The 15,013-nt window shown below is 40.2% G+C and overlaps 1 non-coding gene across 1 annotated transcript; it reads right to left on the reverse strand.

The window, feature by feature from the left end:
• Positions 1–1,000: 1,000 nt before the first annotated feature.
• On the reverse strand, positions 1,001–1,108 carry LOC112764576 (small nucleolar RNA R71). Its single transcript, XR_003183247.1, has one exon. It is a non-coding gene; the product is annotated as a small nucleolar RNA R71 (small nucleolar RNA).
• Between the last annotated feature and the right edge of the window lie 13,905 nt (positions 1,109–15,013).

The following is a 15,013-nucleotide window of genomic DNA, read 5'->3' on the forward strand; positions in this document are numbered from 1 at the left end:
GTTAGCCAAGTTTTTAATTTTCAAAATCAAATCTTTTTAAAATGTTTTTCAAATCATATCTTCTCAATCACATCTTTTTAAAACCAATCATATTTTCTTAACCACATCTTTTTCAAAATAACTTTCAATCAAATCTTTTTGATTTCTAATTTCAAAATCTTTTTCAAAAAAAAAAAACACTTCACTTCTTTCCCACTTTCATTTTCGAAAATTAAGTAATGTTTTTCAAAAATGTTTTCAAAATTTTCACTTAATTCTCGAAAATCACTTCCCTTCTTCTCACATCCTTCTATTTATGAACTAACACTATTCCTTAATGCAAAATTCGAACTCCATCTCCTGTGATAAGTTCGAATTTTCTACTTCTGTCTTCTACTCTTCTTTTCCTCTAACACTTCAAGGAATCTCTATACTGTGACATAGAGGATTCCACATTTTCTTGTTCTCTTCTCTTTCTTATGAGCAGGAGCAAAGACAAGGGCATTCTTGTTGAGGCTGATCCTGAACCTGAAAGGACCTTGAAGAGAAAGCTAAGAGAAGCCAAAGCACAACTCTCTTTAGAGGACCTGACCAAATTCTCCAAAGAAGAAGAACTCATGGCAGCCGAAAACAACAACAATGCCAACAATGCAAGGAAGGTGCTGGGTGACTTTACTGCACCTACTCCCGATTTCTCTGGGAGAAGCAGCTCTATCCCTACCATTGGAGCAAACAACTTTGAGCTCAAGCCTCAATTAGTTTCTCTAATGCAACAGAATTGCAAGTTCCATGGACTTCCACTGGAAGATCCTCATCAGTTTTTAGCTGAGTTCTTGCAAATCTGTGACACTGTCAAGACTAATGGGGTTGACCCTGAGGTCTACAGACTTATGCTATTCCCTTTTGCTGTAAGAGACAGAGCTAGAACATGGTTGGACTCCCAACCTAAAGAAAGCCTGGACTCTTGGGAAACGCTAGTCAATGCCTTCTTGGCAAAGTTCTTCCACCTCAAAAATTGAGTAAGCTTAGAGTGGAAGTCCAAACCTTCAGACAGAAGGAAGGAGAATCCCTCTATGAAGCTTGGGAAAGATACAAACAATTAATCAGAAAATGTCCCTCTGACATGCTTTCTGAATGGAGCATCATAGGAATTTTCTATGATGGTCTCTCTGAACTGTCCAAGATGTCTTGGATAGCTCTGCTGGAGGCTCTCTTCATCTGAAGAAGACGCCTACTGAAGCTCAAGAGCTGATTGAAATGGTTGCAAATAACCAATTCATGTACACTTCTGAAAGAAATCCTGTGAACAATGGGACTAGTCAGAAGAAAGGGTTCTTGAGATTGACACTCTGAATGCCATATTGGCTCAGAACAAAATATTGACTCAACAAGTCAATATGATTTCTCAAAGTCTGTATGGAATGCAAAATGCACCAAGCAGTACTACGGAAGCTTCATTTGAGGAAGAAGCTTATAATCCTGAGAACCCTTCAATGGAAGAGGTGAATTACATGGGAGAACCCTATGGAAACACCTACAATCCTTCATGGAGGAATCATCCAAATCTCTCATGGAAGGATCAACAGAGACCTCATCAAGGTTTCAATAACAATAATGGTGGAAGAAACAGGTTTAGCAATAGCAAGCCTTTTCCATCATCTTCTCAGCAACAGACAGAGAGTTCTAAGCAGAATACCTCTGACTTAGCAACCATGGTCTCTGATCTAATCAAAACCACTCAAAGTTTCATGACTGAAACAAGGTCTTCCATCAGAAATTTGGAGGCACAAGTGGGTCAGCTGAGCAAGAAAATTACTGAACTCCCTCCTAGTACTCTTCCAAGCAATACAGAAGAAAATCTAAAAGGAGAGTGCAAGGCCATCAACATGGCCAAATTTTGGGAGGAAGGAGAGGCAGTAAACGCCACTGAGGAAGGCCTCACTGGGCGTCCACTGGCCTCCAATGAGTTCCCTAATGAGGAACCAGGGGAATCTGAGGCTCAAACTGAGACCATAGAGATTCCATTGGACTTACTTCTGCCATTCATGAGCTCTGATGAGTATTCTTCCTCTGAAGAGGATGAGTATGTCACTGAAGAGCAAGTTGCTAAATACCTTGGAGCAATCATGAAGCTAAATGACAAGTTATTTGGAAATGAGACTTGGGAGGATGAACCCCCTTTGCTCACCAAAGAACTGGATGACTTGTCTAGGCAGAAACTGCCTCAAAAGAGACAGGATCCTGGGAAGTTTTCAATACCTTGTACCATAGGCACCATGACCTTCAAGAAGGCCTTGTGTGACTTAGGGTCAAGTGTAAACCTCATGCCTCTCTCTGTAATGGAGAAGTTAGGGATCTCTGAGGTACAAGCTGCAAGAATCTCACTAGAGATGGCAGACAACTCAAGAAAACAAGCCCATGGACTTGTAGAGGATGTTCTGGTTAAAGTTGAAGACCATTACATCCCTACTGATTTCATAGTCCTAGAAACTGGGAAGTGCATGGATGAATCCATCATCCTTGGCAGACCCTTCCTAGCCACTGCAAAGGCTGTGATTGATGTTGATAGAGGAGAGTTAATCATTCAAGTGAATGAAGAATCCCTTATGTTTAAGGCTCAAGGATATCCCTCTATCATCATGGAGAGGAAGCATGAAGAGCTTCTCTCAAATCAGAGACAAACAGAGCCCCCACAGTCAAACTCTAAGTTTGGTGTTGGGAGGCCACAACCAAACTCTAAGTTTGGTGTTGAACCCCCACATTCAAACTCTAAGTTTGGTGTTGGGAGGTTCCAACATGGCTCTGAATATCTGTGAGGCTCCATGAGAGTCCTCTGTCAAGCTACTGACATTAAAGAAGCGCTTGTTGGGAGGCAACCCAATGTTATATTTTATCTATTTTATTTTGTTATTTTCTCTTTTTTGTAGGTTGATGATCATGAGAAGTCACAAAATCAATGAAAAAAGCAAAAACAGAATGAAAAACAGGAAGAAAAATAGCACACCCTGGAGGACGCACCTACTGGCGTTTAAACGCCAGTGAGGCTAGCTGTTGGGCGTTTAACGCCCAGTCTGGCACCATTCTGGGCGTTTAACGCCAGAAAGGGGCACCAGACTGGCGTTAAACGCCAGAAAGGGGCAAGAAGCTGGCGTTAAACGCCAGAAATGGGCACCAGCCCGGTGTTTAACGCCAGAATTGGCACAAATCGAGATTTTGCTTGCCATTTGGTGCAGGGATGACTTTTCCTTGACACCTCAGGATCTGTGGACCCCACAGGACCCCCACCTACCCCACCACTCTCTCTCTTCTTCACCCATTCACCAATCACCTCAACACCTCTTCCCCAAAAACCCTTCACCTATCAAATCCCATCTTTCTCTTCACCACTCACATCCATCCTTCATAAAACCCCACCTACCTCACCATTCAAATTCAAACCACTTTCCCACCCAAACCTACCCTCAAATGGCCGAACCCTCCCATCCCCCTCTCCTATATAAACCCTCCTTCACTCCTTCATTTTCACACAACATACACACCACTTCTCCCCTTCTTGGCCGAAAACAAAAGCCATTCGCTTTCCCCTCATTTCTTCTTCTTCTACTCTCTTCTTTCTTCTTTTGCTCGAGGACGAGCAAACCTTTTAAGTTTGGTGTGGTAAAAGCATTGCTTTTTGTTTTTCCATAACCATTTATGGCATCCAAGGCCGGAGAAACCTCTAGAAAGAGGAAAGGGAAGGCAAAAGCTTCCACCTCCGAGTCATGGGAGATGGAAAGATTCATCTCAAGGGTGCATCAAGACCACTTCTATGAAGTTGTGGCCTTGAAGAAGGTGATCCCCGAGGTCCCTTTTTCACTCAAAAAGGGTGAATATCTGGAGATCCGACATGAGATCCGAAGAAGAGGTTGGGAAGTTCTTACCAACCCCATTCAACAAGTCAGAATCTTGATGGTTCAAGAGTTCTATGCCAATGCATGGATCACCAAGAACCATGACCAAAGTGTGAACCCAAATCCAAAGAATTATCTTACTATGGTTCGGGGGAAATACTTGGATTTTAGTCCGGAAAGTGTAAGGTTGGCATTCAATTTGCCTATGATGCAAGGAGATGAACATCCCTACACTAGAAGGGTCAACTTTGATCAAAGGTTGGACCAAGTCCTCACAGTCATATGTGAAGAGGGCGCCCAATGGAAGAGAGATTCAAGAGGGAAGCCGGTTCAATTAAGAAGGCATGACCTCAAGCTCGTGGCTAGAGGATGGTTGGAGTTCATCCAACGCTCAATCATTCCCACTAGCAACCGGTCCGAAGTTACCATAGATCGGGCTATCATGAGCCATAGCATCATGATTGGAGAAGAAATAGAAGTTCATGAGGTTATAGCCCAAGAAATCTATAAGGTGGCGGACAAGTCCTCTACCTTGGCAAGGTTAGCCTTCCCTCATCTCATTTGTCACCTCTGTTATTCAGTTGGAGTTGACATAGAGGGAGACATCCCCATTGATGAGGACAAGCCCATCACTAAGAAGAGGATGGAGCACACAAGAGACCCCACTCATCATGAGATCCCTGAGATACCTCAAGGGATGCACTTTCCTCCACAAAACTATTGGGAGCAACTAAACACCTCCCTAGGAGAATTAAGTTCCAACATGGGACAACTAAGGGTGGAGCACCAAGAACACTCCATCATCCTCCATGAAATTAGAGAAGACCAAAGAATCATGAGGGAGGAGCAACAAAGACAAGGAAGAGACATTGAGGAGCTCAAGCACTCCATAGGATCTTCAAGAGGAAGGAAGAGCCGCCATCACTAAGGTGGACCCGTTCCTTGATTTCCTTGTTCTTTATTCTTCTGTTTTTCGAATTCTAGTGCTTATGTTTATCTATGTTTGTGTCTTGTGATCATTAGTGTCTTAGTGTCTATGCCTTAAAGTTATGAATGTCCTATGAATCCATCACCTTTCTTGAATAAAAACGTGCTTAAATTGAAAAGGAAAGAATTGCATGAATTTTGAATTTTATAACAGTTTAATTATTTTGATGTGGTGGCAATATTTTTGTTTTCTGAATGTATGCTTAAACAGTGCATATGTATCTTGAATTTGTGGTTCATGAATGTTGGCTCTTGAAAGAATGATGAAAAAGGAGACATGTTACTGAGGGTCTGAAAAATCATTACAATGATTCTTGAAGCAAGAAAACGCATTACTATTCAAAAAAAAATCGAAAAAAAAAAGAAAAAGAGAAAGAAAAGAAAGAAAAATAAAGTTGTGATCCAAGGCAATAAGAGTGTGCTTAAGATCCCTGGACACCTCTAGTTGGGGACTTTAGCAAAGCTAAGTCACAATCTGAAAAGGTTCACCCAATTATGTGTCTGTGGCATGTATGTATCCGGTGGTAATACTGGAAGACAGAGTGCTTTGGGCCACGGCCAAGACTCAAAAAGTAGCTATGTTCAAGAATCATCATACCTTACTAGGAGAATCATTAACACTATCTGGATTCTAAGTTCCTAAAGAAGCCAATCATTCTGAATTTCAAAGGATAGAGTGAGATGCCAAAACTGTTCAGAGGCAAAAAGCTAAAAGCCCCGCTCATCTAATTGATACTGATCTTCATAGATGTTTTTGGAATTCATTGCATATTCTCTTCTTTTTATTTTATTTGATTTTCAGTTGCTTGAGGACAAGCAACAATTTAAGTTTGGTGTTGTGATGAGCGGATAATTTGTATGCTTTTTGGCATTGTTTTTAGTATGTTTTTAGTATGATCTAGTTATTTTTTAGTATATTTCTATTAGTTTTTAGTTAAAATTCACTTTTCTGGACTTTACTATGAGTTTGTGTGTTTTTCTATGATTTCAGGTATTTTCTGGCTGAAATTGAGGGACCTGAGCAAAAATCTGATTCAGAGACTAAAAAGGACTGCAGATGCTGTTGGATTCTGACCTCCCTGCACTTGAAGTGGATTTTCTGGAGCTACAGAAGCCCAAATGGCGCGCTCTCAATGGCGTTGGAAAGTAGACATCCTGGGATTTCCAGCAATATATGATAGTTCATACTTTGCCCAAGATTTGATGGCCCAAACCGGCGTTCAAAGTCACCCTCAGAAATCCTAGCGTTAAACGCCGGAACTGGCACCAAAATGGGAGTTAAACGCCCAAACTGGCACTAAAGCTGGCGTTTAACTCCAAGAAGAGTCTCTACGCGAAAAAGCTTCATTGCTCAGCCCAAGCACACACCAAGTGGGCCCGAAAGTGGATTTTTATGTCATTTACTCATCTCTGTACACCCTAGGTTACTAGTTTTCTATATATAGGACCTTTTACTATTGTATTTTAATCTTTTGATCACTTTAGATCTCTAGATCATCTTCGGACGTCTAGTTCTTAGATCACTGGGAGGCTGGCCTCACGGCCATGCCTATACCTGGTTCTTATGTATTTTCAACGGTGGAGCTTCTACACACCATAGATTAAGGTGTGGAGCTCTGCTGTACCTCGAGTATTAATGCAATTACTATTGTTCTTCCATTCAATTCCGCTTGTTCTTGTTCTAAGATATCACTTGTTCTTCAACTTGATGAATGTGATGATCCGTGACACTCATCATCATTCTCACCTATGAACGTGTGACTGACAACCACCTCCGTTCTACCTTCGATTGGGTGAATATCTCTTGGATTCCTGATTGCACGATGCATGGTTGATCGCCTGACAACCGAGTGCTCGTCTGACAAACGAGCCAACCATTCCGTGAGATCAGAGTCTTCGTGGTATAGGCTAGAACTGATGGCGGCGTTCAAGAGAATCCGGAAGGTCTAACCTTGTCTGTGGTATTCTGAGTAGGATTCAATGATTGAATGACTGTGACGTGCTTCAAACTCCTAGCAGGCGGGGCGTTAGTGACAGACGCAAAAGAATCGATGGATTCTATTCCGGCCTGACCGAGAACCGACAGATGATTACCCATACTGTGACAGAGCATAGGCAGCGTTTTCACTGAGAGGATGGGAGGTAGCCATTGACAACGGTGAAACCCTACATAAGCTTGCCATGGAAAGGAGTAAGAAGGATTGGATGAAGACAGTAGGAAAGCAGAGAGACGGAAGGGAAGGCATCTTCATGCGCTTATCTGAAGTTCCTACAAATGAATTACATAAGTACCTCTATCTTTATTTTATTGTTTATTTTCGTTCATCATCATATCATTTGAGTTTGCCTGACTAAGATTTACAAGATGACCATAGCTTGCTTCATACTAACAATCTCCGTGGGATCGACCCTTACTCGCGTAAGGTTTATTACTTGGATGACCCAGTGCACTTGCTGGTTAGTTGTGCGAAGTTGTGTAATGCCATGGTATTGAACACCAAGTTCTTGGGGTTCATGACCGGGGATTATGAGAGTTGTGAAAAGTATTGTTCACAATTTTGCGCACCAAGTTTTTGGCGCCATTCTGGCGTTTAACGCCAGGAATGGTGCCATTTTGGGCGTTAAACGCCAGAATGGGCACCATTCTGGGCGTTTAACGCCAGGTGTGCAGCATCCTGGGCGTTCAGAAAAACGCCCAGTGGTGGACGAAATTGTGATTCCTATTTTCTTGTAATTGGATTTTAGAAATTGGCACTAGTGGACACAACTCCGTTCAACTGACCAGCAAGTGTACTGGGTCGTCTAAGTAATAAACCTTACGTGAGTAAGGGTCGAATCCACAGAGATTGTTGGTATGAAGCAAGCTATGGTCACCTTGCAAATCTCAGTTAGGCAGAAAAAAGAGGAATTGTAATTATAATAAATAAAAAGGAATAATAAAAGGGATAGAAGACTTATGCAGATTCATTGGTAGGAATTTCAGATAAGCAGGTGGAGATGCTGTAGAGCCCAAGCACGCCTGCTCTCCTACTGCTTCTACTCAATCCTTCTTACTCCTTTCCATGGCAAGCCTTGTATAGGGGTTCACCATTAACTGTGGCTACTTTCTTCCTCTCGGGGAAATACCTTGTGCGGCTATCACTCGCACAGCTAACCAGTCTGGAGGCATTACCCATGGCTAATGGCTACATCCCATCCTCGCAGTGAAAACTAATGCACGCACTCTGTCACAGTACGGCTAATCACCGGTTGGTTCCCGCTCCTACTGGAATAGAATCCCTCTTTTGCGTCTGTCACTAACGCCCAGCAGGTTAAAGTTTGAAGCACGTCACAGTCATTCATTACCGGAATCCTACTCGGAATACCACAGACAAGGTTAGACTTTCCGGATTCCCAGGATCCTACTCGGAATACCACAGACAAGGTGAGACTTTCCGGATCCTCATAAATGCCGCCATCTATCTAGCTTATACCACGAAGATTCTGTTGGGGAATCTAAGAGATACGCATTCAAGCTCTGTTGCATGTAGAACGGAAGTGGTTGTCAATCACGCACGTTCATAAGTGAGAATGATGATGAGGGTAATTTGACTCATAGCATTCATCATGTTCTTGGGTACGAATGAATATCTTGGAATAAGAATAAAAGAGAATTGAATAAAAGATAATAGAATTTTATTAATACTTGAGGTACAACAGAGCTCCACACCCTTGATCTATGGTGTGCAGAAACTCCACCGTTGAAAATACATAAGCAAAGGAGGTTCAGGCATGGCCGAATGGCCAGCCCTCTCTAACGTGATCACAGGATTCAAAATACAATCCAGGATGTCTAATACAATAGATAAATGTCCTATATATACTAGACTAGCTACTAGGGTTTACATGAGTAAGTAATTGATGCATAAATCCACTTCCGGGGCCCACTTGGTGTATGCTTGGGATGAGCTTGATCATTCCACGAGCTAAGGCATTTCTTGGCGTTAAACTTTGAGTTATGACGTGTTTTGGGCGTTTAACTCCGGATCATGACGTTTTTCTGGCGTTTAACTCCAGACAGCAGCGTGTACTTGGCGTTTAACGCCAAGTTACGTCGTCATTCTTCGAATAAAGTATGGGCTATTATATATTGCTGGAAAGCCCTGGATGTCTACTTTCCAACGCCGTTGAGAGCGCGCCAATTGGAGTTCTGTAGCTCCAGAAAATCCATTTCGAGTGCAGGGAGTTCAGATTCCAACAGCATCAGTAGTCCTTTTGTCAGCCTTCTTCAGAGTTTTGCTCAAATCCCTCAATTTCAGTCAGAATTTACCTGAAATCACAGAAAAACACACAAACTCATAGTAAAGTCCAGAAATGTGAATTTAACATAAAAACTAATGAAAACATCCCTAAAAGTAGCTTAAACTTACTAAAAACTATATAAAAACAATGCCAAAAAGCGTATAAATTATCCGCTCATCACAACACCAAACTTAAATTGTTGCTTGTCCCCAAGCAACTGAAAATCAAATAGGATTAAAGAAGAGAATATACTATAAATTCCAGAATATCAATGAATATTAATTTAATTAGATGAGCGGGACTTGTAGCTTTTTGCTTCTGAATAGTTTTGGCATCTCACTTTTTCCTTTGAAGTTCAGAGTGATTGGCGTCTCTGGGAACTCAGAATTTCGGATAGTGTTATTGACTTTCCTAGTTAAGCATGTTGATTCTTGAACACAGCTACTTATGAGTCTTGGCCTTGGCCCTAAGCACTTTGTTTTCCAGTATTACCACCGGATACACAAATGCCACAGACACATAACTGGGTGAACCTTTTCAGATTGTGACTCAGCTTTGCTAAAGTCCCCAGTTAGTGGTGTCCAGAGCTCTTAAGCACACTCTTTTGCTTTGGATCACGACTTTAACCACTTAGTCTCAAGCTTTTCACTTGGACCTTCATGACACAAGTACATGGTTAGGGACAGCTTGATTTAGCCGCTTAGGCCTGGATTTTACTTCCTTGGGCCCTCCTATCCATTGATGCTCAAAGCCTTGGATCCTTGCTACCCTTGCCTTTTGGTTTTAAGGGCTATTGGCGTTTTCTGCTTGCTTTTTCTTTCTATTTTTTTTTCCGCCACTTTTTTTTTTCACTGCTTTTTCTTGCTTCAAGAACCAATTCATGAATTTTTCAGTTCATCAATAACATTTCTCTTTGTTCATCATTCTTTCAAGAGCCAACAATTTTAACACTCATAAACAACAAGATAAAAAATATGCACGGTTCAAGCATTCATTCAGAAAACAAAAATTATTGCCACCACATCAATATAATTAAATTAAATTCACTAATAATTTCGAAATTCATGTACTTCTTGTTCTTTTGAATTAAAACATTTTTCATTTATGAGAGGTGAAGGATTCATGGAATTATTCATAATCTTTAAGGCATGGTTACATACTAATGATCATGAAATAAAGACACAAAACATAGATAACCACAATAATTAAAAACGAAAACAGAAAGAAATAAAGAACAAGGAATGAATCCACCTGAGTGAGGGTGGCGCCTTCTTGAAGGTCCAATGGTTCTTTTTGAGCTTCTTTATGTCTTTTCCTTGCTTCTGTTGCATGATCCCTAGTGATTTTGGTGTTTTTAACATTATTTGCTTCCAATATTTGTGTGGAGGATAACTTATCCCCTGAGGTATCTCAGGGATCTCTTGATTTGCAGCCACATGTTCTAACCAACTGAGCTATTCCAGCTTACATGAGTCTTTCCATCTTCCAAGACTCAGAGGTGGAAGCTTTTGTCTTCCCTTTGAGGTTTCTCTGGCCTTAGGTGCCATTAATGGTAATGGAAAAGCAAGAAAAAAGCTATGCTTTTACCACACCAAACTTAAAATATTGCTCGCCCTCGAGCAAGAAAAGAAAGAAGAGAAGAAGAAGAAGAAGATAATGGAGGTGAGTGAGGGGAGATGGATTCGGCTATATGGGTGGGATTGGGTGGGAAAGAGAAGTTGGGGTGTATGGGGAAGAGTGGGTAGAAGCAGGTGGTGAATGAGAAACAGAAGGGATGATCATGAATGGAAAGAGAGAGGGCGAGGTAGGTGGGGATCCTGTGAGGTCCACAGATCCTGAGGTGTCAAGGAATTCCATCCCTGCACCAAATAGGCATGTAAAATGCCTTGGCACACCATTCTGGCGTTTAAACGCCCATTGGTGCATGTTCTGGGCGTTCAACGCCCATGTGATGCATGTTTCTGGCGTTGAGCGCCAGTTTCATGCTTGTTTCTGGCGTTCAGCGCCAGTTTGTCCTCTCTGTGCACCATCCTGGCGTTTGACGCCAGGTTGGTGCTTGTTTTGGGCGTTCAGCGCCAGAATGGTGCTCTGTTCTGGCGTTGAACGCCGGCCAGATGCACCTTCTGGGCGTTGAACGCCGGCCCGTGCATCCTCCAGGGTGAAAAATTTTTTTCTTCTGTTTTTGACTCTGTTTTTAATTCTTTTGATTTTTTCGTGACTCCTCATGATCATGTACCTAATTCAACACAAAAATAACACCAAAACAAAATAAAATAAGATTAGATAAATAAAATTGGGTTGCCTCCCAACAAGCGCTTCTTTAATGTCAATAGCTTGACAGTGGCTCTCATGGAGCCACCAGGTGATCAGGTCAATGTTGTATAGTTGCCAACACCAAACTTAGAGTTTGGATATGGGGTTTGAACACCAAACTTAGAGTTTGGTTGTGGCCTCACAACACCAAACTTAGAGTTTGACTGTGTGGGCTTTTCTTGACTCTGAACTGAGAGAAGCTCTTCATGCTTACTCTCTTTTGTCACAGAGGGATGGTCATGTGCCTTAAACACAAGGTAGTCCCCATTCAATTGAAGGACTAACTCACCTCTGTTAACATCTATCACGGCTTCTGCTGTGGCTAGGAAAGGTCTTCCTAGGATGATGCATTCATCATCTTCCTTCCTAGTGTCTAGGATTATGAAATCAGCAGGGATGTAAAGGCCTTCAACCTTTACTAGCACGTCTTCTACTATTCCATAAGCTTGTCTTATGGATTTATCTGCCAATTGTAATGAGAACAAGGCAGGTTGTACCTCAATGATTCCTAGCTTCTCCATTACAGAGAGTGGCATAAGGTTTATCCCTGACCCAAGATCACACAGAGCTTTTTCAAAGCTCATGGTGCCAATGGTGCAAGGTATTAAGAACTTGCCAGGATCTTGTTTCTTTTGAGGTAGAGTTTCCTGAATCCAAGTCTCTAATTCACTAATGAGCAAGGGAGGTTCACTTTCCCAAGTCTCATTACCAAATAACTTGGCATTCAGCTTCATGATAGCTCCTAAGTATTGAGCAACTTGCTCTCCAGTCACATCTTCATCCTCTTCAGAGGATGAATAATAGTCAGAGCTCATGAATGGCAGAAGGAGATTTAGTGGAATCTCTATGGTCTCTGTGTGAGCCTCAGATTCCTCAGGATCCTTATTAGGAAGCTCCTTCTTGCTTGGAGGACGTCCCAGGAGGTCTTCCTCACTGGGATTTTCGTCCTCCTCCTCCTTTGTGCATTCGGCCATGTTGACTAAGTCAATGGCTTTGCACTCTCCTTTTGGATTCTCTTCTGTATTGCTTGGGAGATTACTGGGAGGAGTTTCAATAACTTTCTTACTCAGCTGGCCTACTTGTGCCTCCAAATTTCTAATGGAAGATCTGGTTTCATTCATGAAACTGAAAGTGGCCTTTGACAGATCAGAGACTATATTAGCTAAATTAGAATTGTTTTGTTCAGCATTCTCTGTCTGTTGCTGAGAAGATGATGGATATGGCTTACTATTATTCAGCCTATTGCGTCCACCATTGTTAAAACCTTGTTGAGGTTTTTGTTGATCCTTCCATGAGAAATTTGGATGATTTCTCCATGATGAGTTATAGGTGTTTCCATAAGGTTCACCGAAGTAATTGACCTCTGCCATGGCAGGGTTCTCAGAATCATAAGCTTCTTCAGAAGCTGCCTCTCTAGTACTGTTGGATGCATGTTGCAATCCATTCAGATTTTGAGAGATTATGTTGACCTGTTGAGTCAACATTTTGTTCTGAGCCAATATGGCATTCAGAGCATCAATTTCAAGAACTCCTTTCTTCTGAGGTATCCCATTATTCACGGAATTCCTCTCAGAGGTATACATGAACTGGTTGTTTGCAACCATGTCAATGAGTTCTTGTGCCTCTTCAGGCGTTTTCTTCAGGTGAATAGATCCACCTGCAGAATGGTCCAATGACATTTTCGAAAATTCAGAGAGACCATAATAGAATATATCTAATAGGGTCCATTCTGAAAACATGTCAGATGGACATCTTTTGGTCAACTGCTTGTATCTTTCCCAAGCTTCATAGAGAGATTCACCATCCTTTTGTTTGAAGGTTTGAACATCCACTCTCAGCTTGCTCAGCTTTTGAGGAGGAAAGAATTTATCCAAGAAAGCAGTAACCAGCTTATCCCAGGAGTCCAGGCTATCCTTAGGTTGTGAATCCAACCATATTCTAGCTCTGTCTCTTACAGCAAAAGGGAAAAGTATGAGTCTGTAGACTTCAGGATTAACTCCATTCGTCTTTACAGTATCACAGACCTGCAAGAACTCAGTTAAGAACTGATAAGGATCTTCAGATGGAAGTCCATAAAACTTGCAGTTTTGTTGCATTAATGCAACTAGTTGAGGCTTAAGCTCAAAGTTATTGGCTCCAATGGCAGGAATGGAGATGCTTCTTCCATCAAACTTGGATGTTGGCTTTGTGAAATCACCAAGCATTCTCCTTGCATTATTATTATTATTTTCGGCCATCTCCTTCTCTTGTTCGAAAATTTCTGAAAGGTTATTTCTGGATTGTTGTAATTTAGCTTCTCTTAATTTTCTCTTCAGAGTCCTTTCAGGTTCTGGATCAGCTTCAACAAGAGTGCCTTTATCCTTGTTCCTGCTCATAAGAAAGAGAAGAAAACAAGAAAAGAAAAAGGAATCCTCTATGTCACAGTATAGAGATTCCTTTGTGTTAGTAGAAGAAGAAGGGGGTAGAAGAATGAAGAAGGATGAAGAAGAATTCGGATTTAGATGAAGTGAGGTGAAGAGAAGTGTTAGTAATTAAATAATTAAATAGAAGAAGAAAAGAGAAAGGAATTTTCGAAAATAATTTTTGAAAAAGGAGTTAGTAATTTTCGAAAATTAAAGTTAATAGATAATTAAAATTAAAATTTAAAACAATTAAAAAGAATTTTTGAAAAAGAGAGGGAGAATTTTCGAAAATAAGAGAGGGAAAAGTAGTTAGGTGGTTTTGAAAAAGATAAGAAACAAACAAAAAGTTAGTTAGTTGATTGAAAAAGATTTGAAATCAAATTTTGAAAAAGATAAGAAGATAAGAAAAAGATAAGATATTTTGAAATCAAATTTTGAAAAAGATAAAATTTTTGAAAAAGATAAGATAAAAGATAAAAAGATATATTTGAAAAAGGATATTTGAAAGAGATTTAATTTTAAAATTACTTAACTAACAAGAAACTACAAGATAGGATTCTAGAATTTAAAGATTGAACCTTTCTTAACAAGAAAGTAACAAACTTCAAATTTTTGAACCAATCACATTAATTGTTAGCTAATTTTTGAAAATATGATATAAAAGATAAGAAAAAGATTTTTGAAAATATTTTGAAAAATAATTTTGAAATTTTCGAAAATTATATAAAAAATGAAAAAGATATGATTTTTGAAAAAGATTTTGAAAAGATAAGATTTTTTAAAATTGAAATTTTGACTTGACTTGTAAGAAACAACTAATTTTAAAAATTTTTTGACCAAGTCAACCCAAAATTTCGAAAATTTAGAGGAAAATAAGGAAAAGATATTTTTGATTTTTGAATTTTAAAGAAAAACACAAAAATGACCCAAAACATGAAAATTTTGGATCAAGACACAAGATGCATGCAAGAATGCTATGAATGTCAAGATGAACACCAAGAACACTATGAAGATCATGATGAACATCAAGAACATAATTTTGAAAAATTTTTGATGCAAAGAAAACATGCAAGACACCAAACTTAGAAATCTTTAATGCATGAAAAATATGAATGCAAAAATGCATATGAAAAACAACAAAAGACACCAAACAAGAAATCA

This window comes from Arachis hypogaea, chromosome 2, assembly GCF_003086295.3.
Source record: "Arachis hypogaea cultivar Tifrunner chromosome 2, arahy.Tifrunner.gnm2.J5K5, whole genome shotgun sequence".
NCBI lineage: Eukaryota > Viridiplantae > Streptophyta > Magnoliopsida > Fabales > Fabaceae > Arachis > Arachis hypogaea.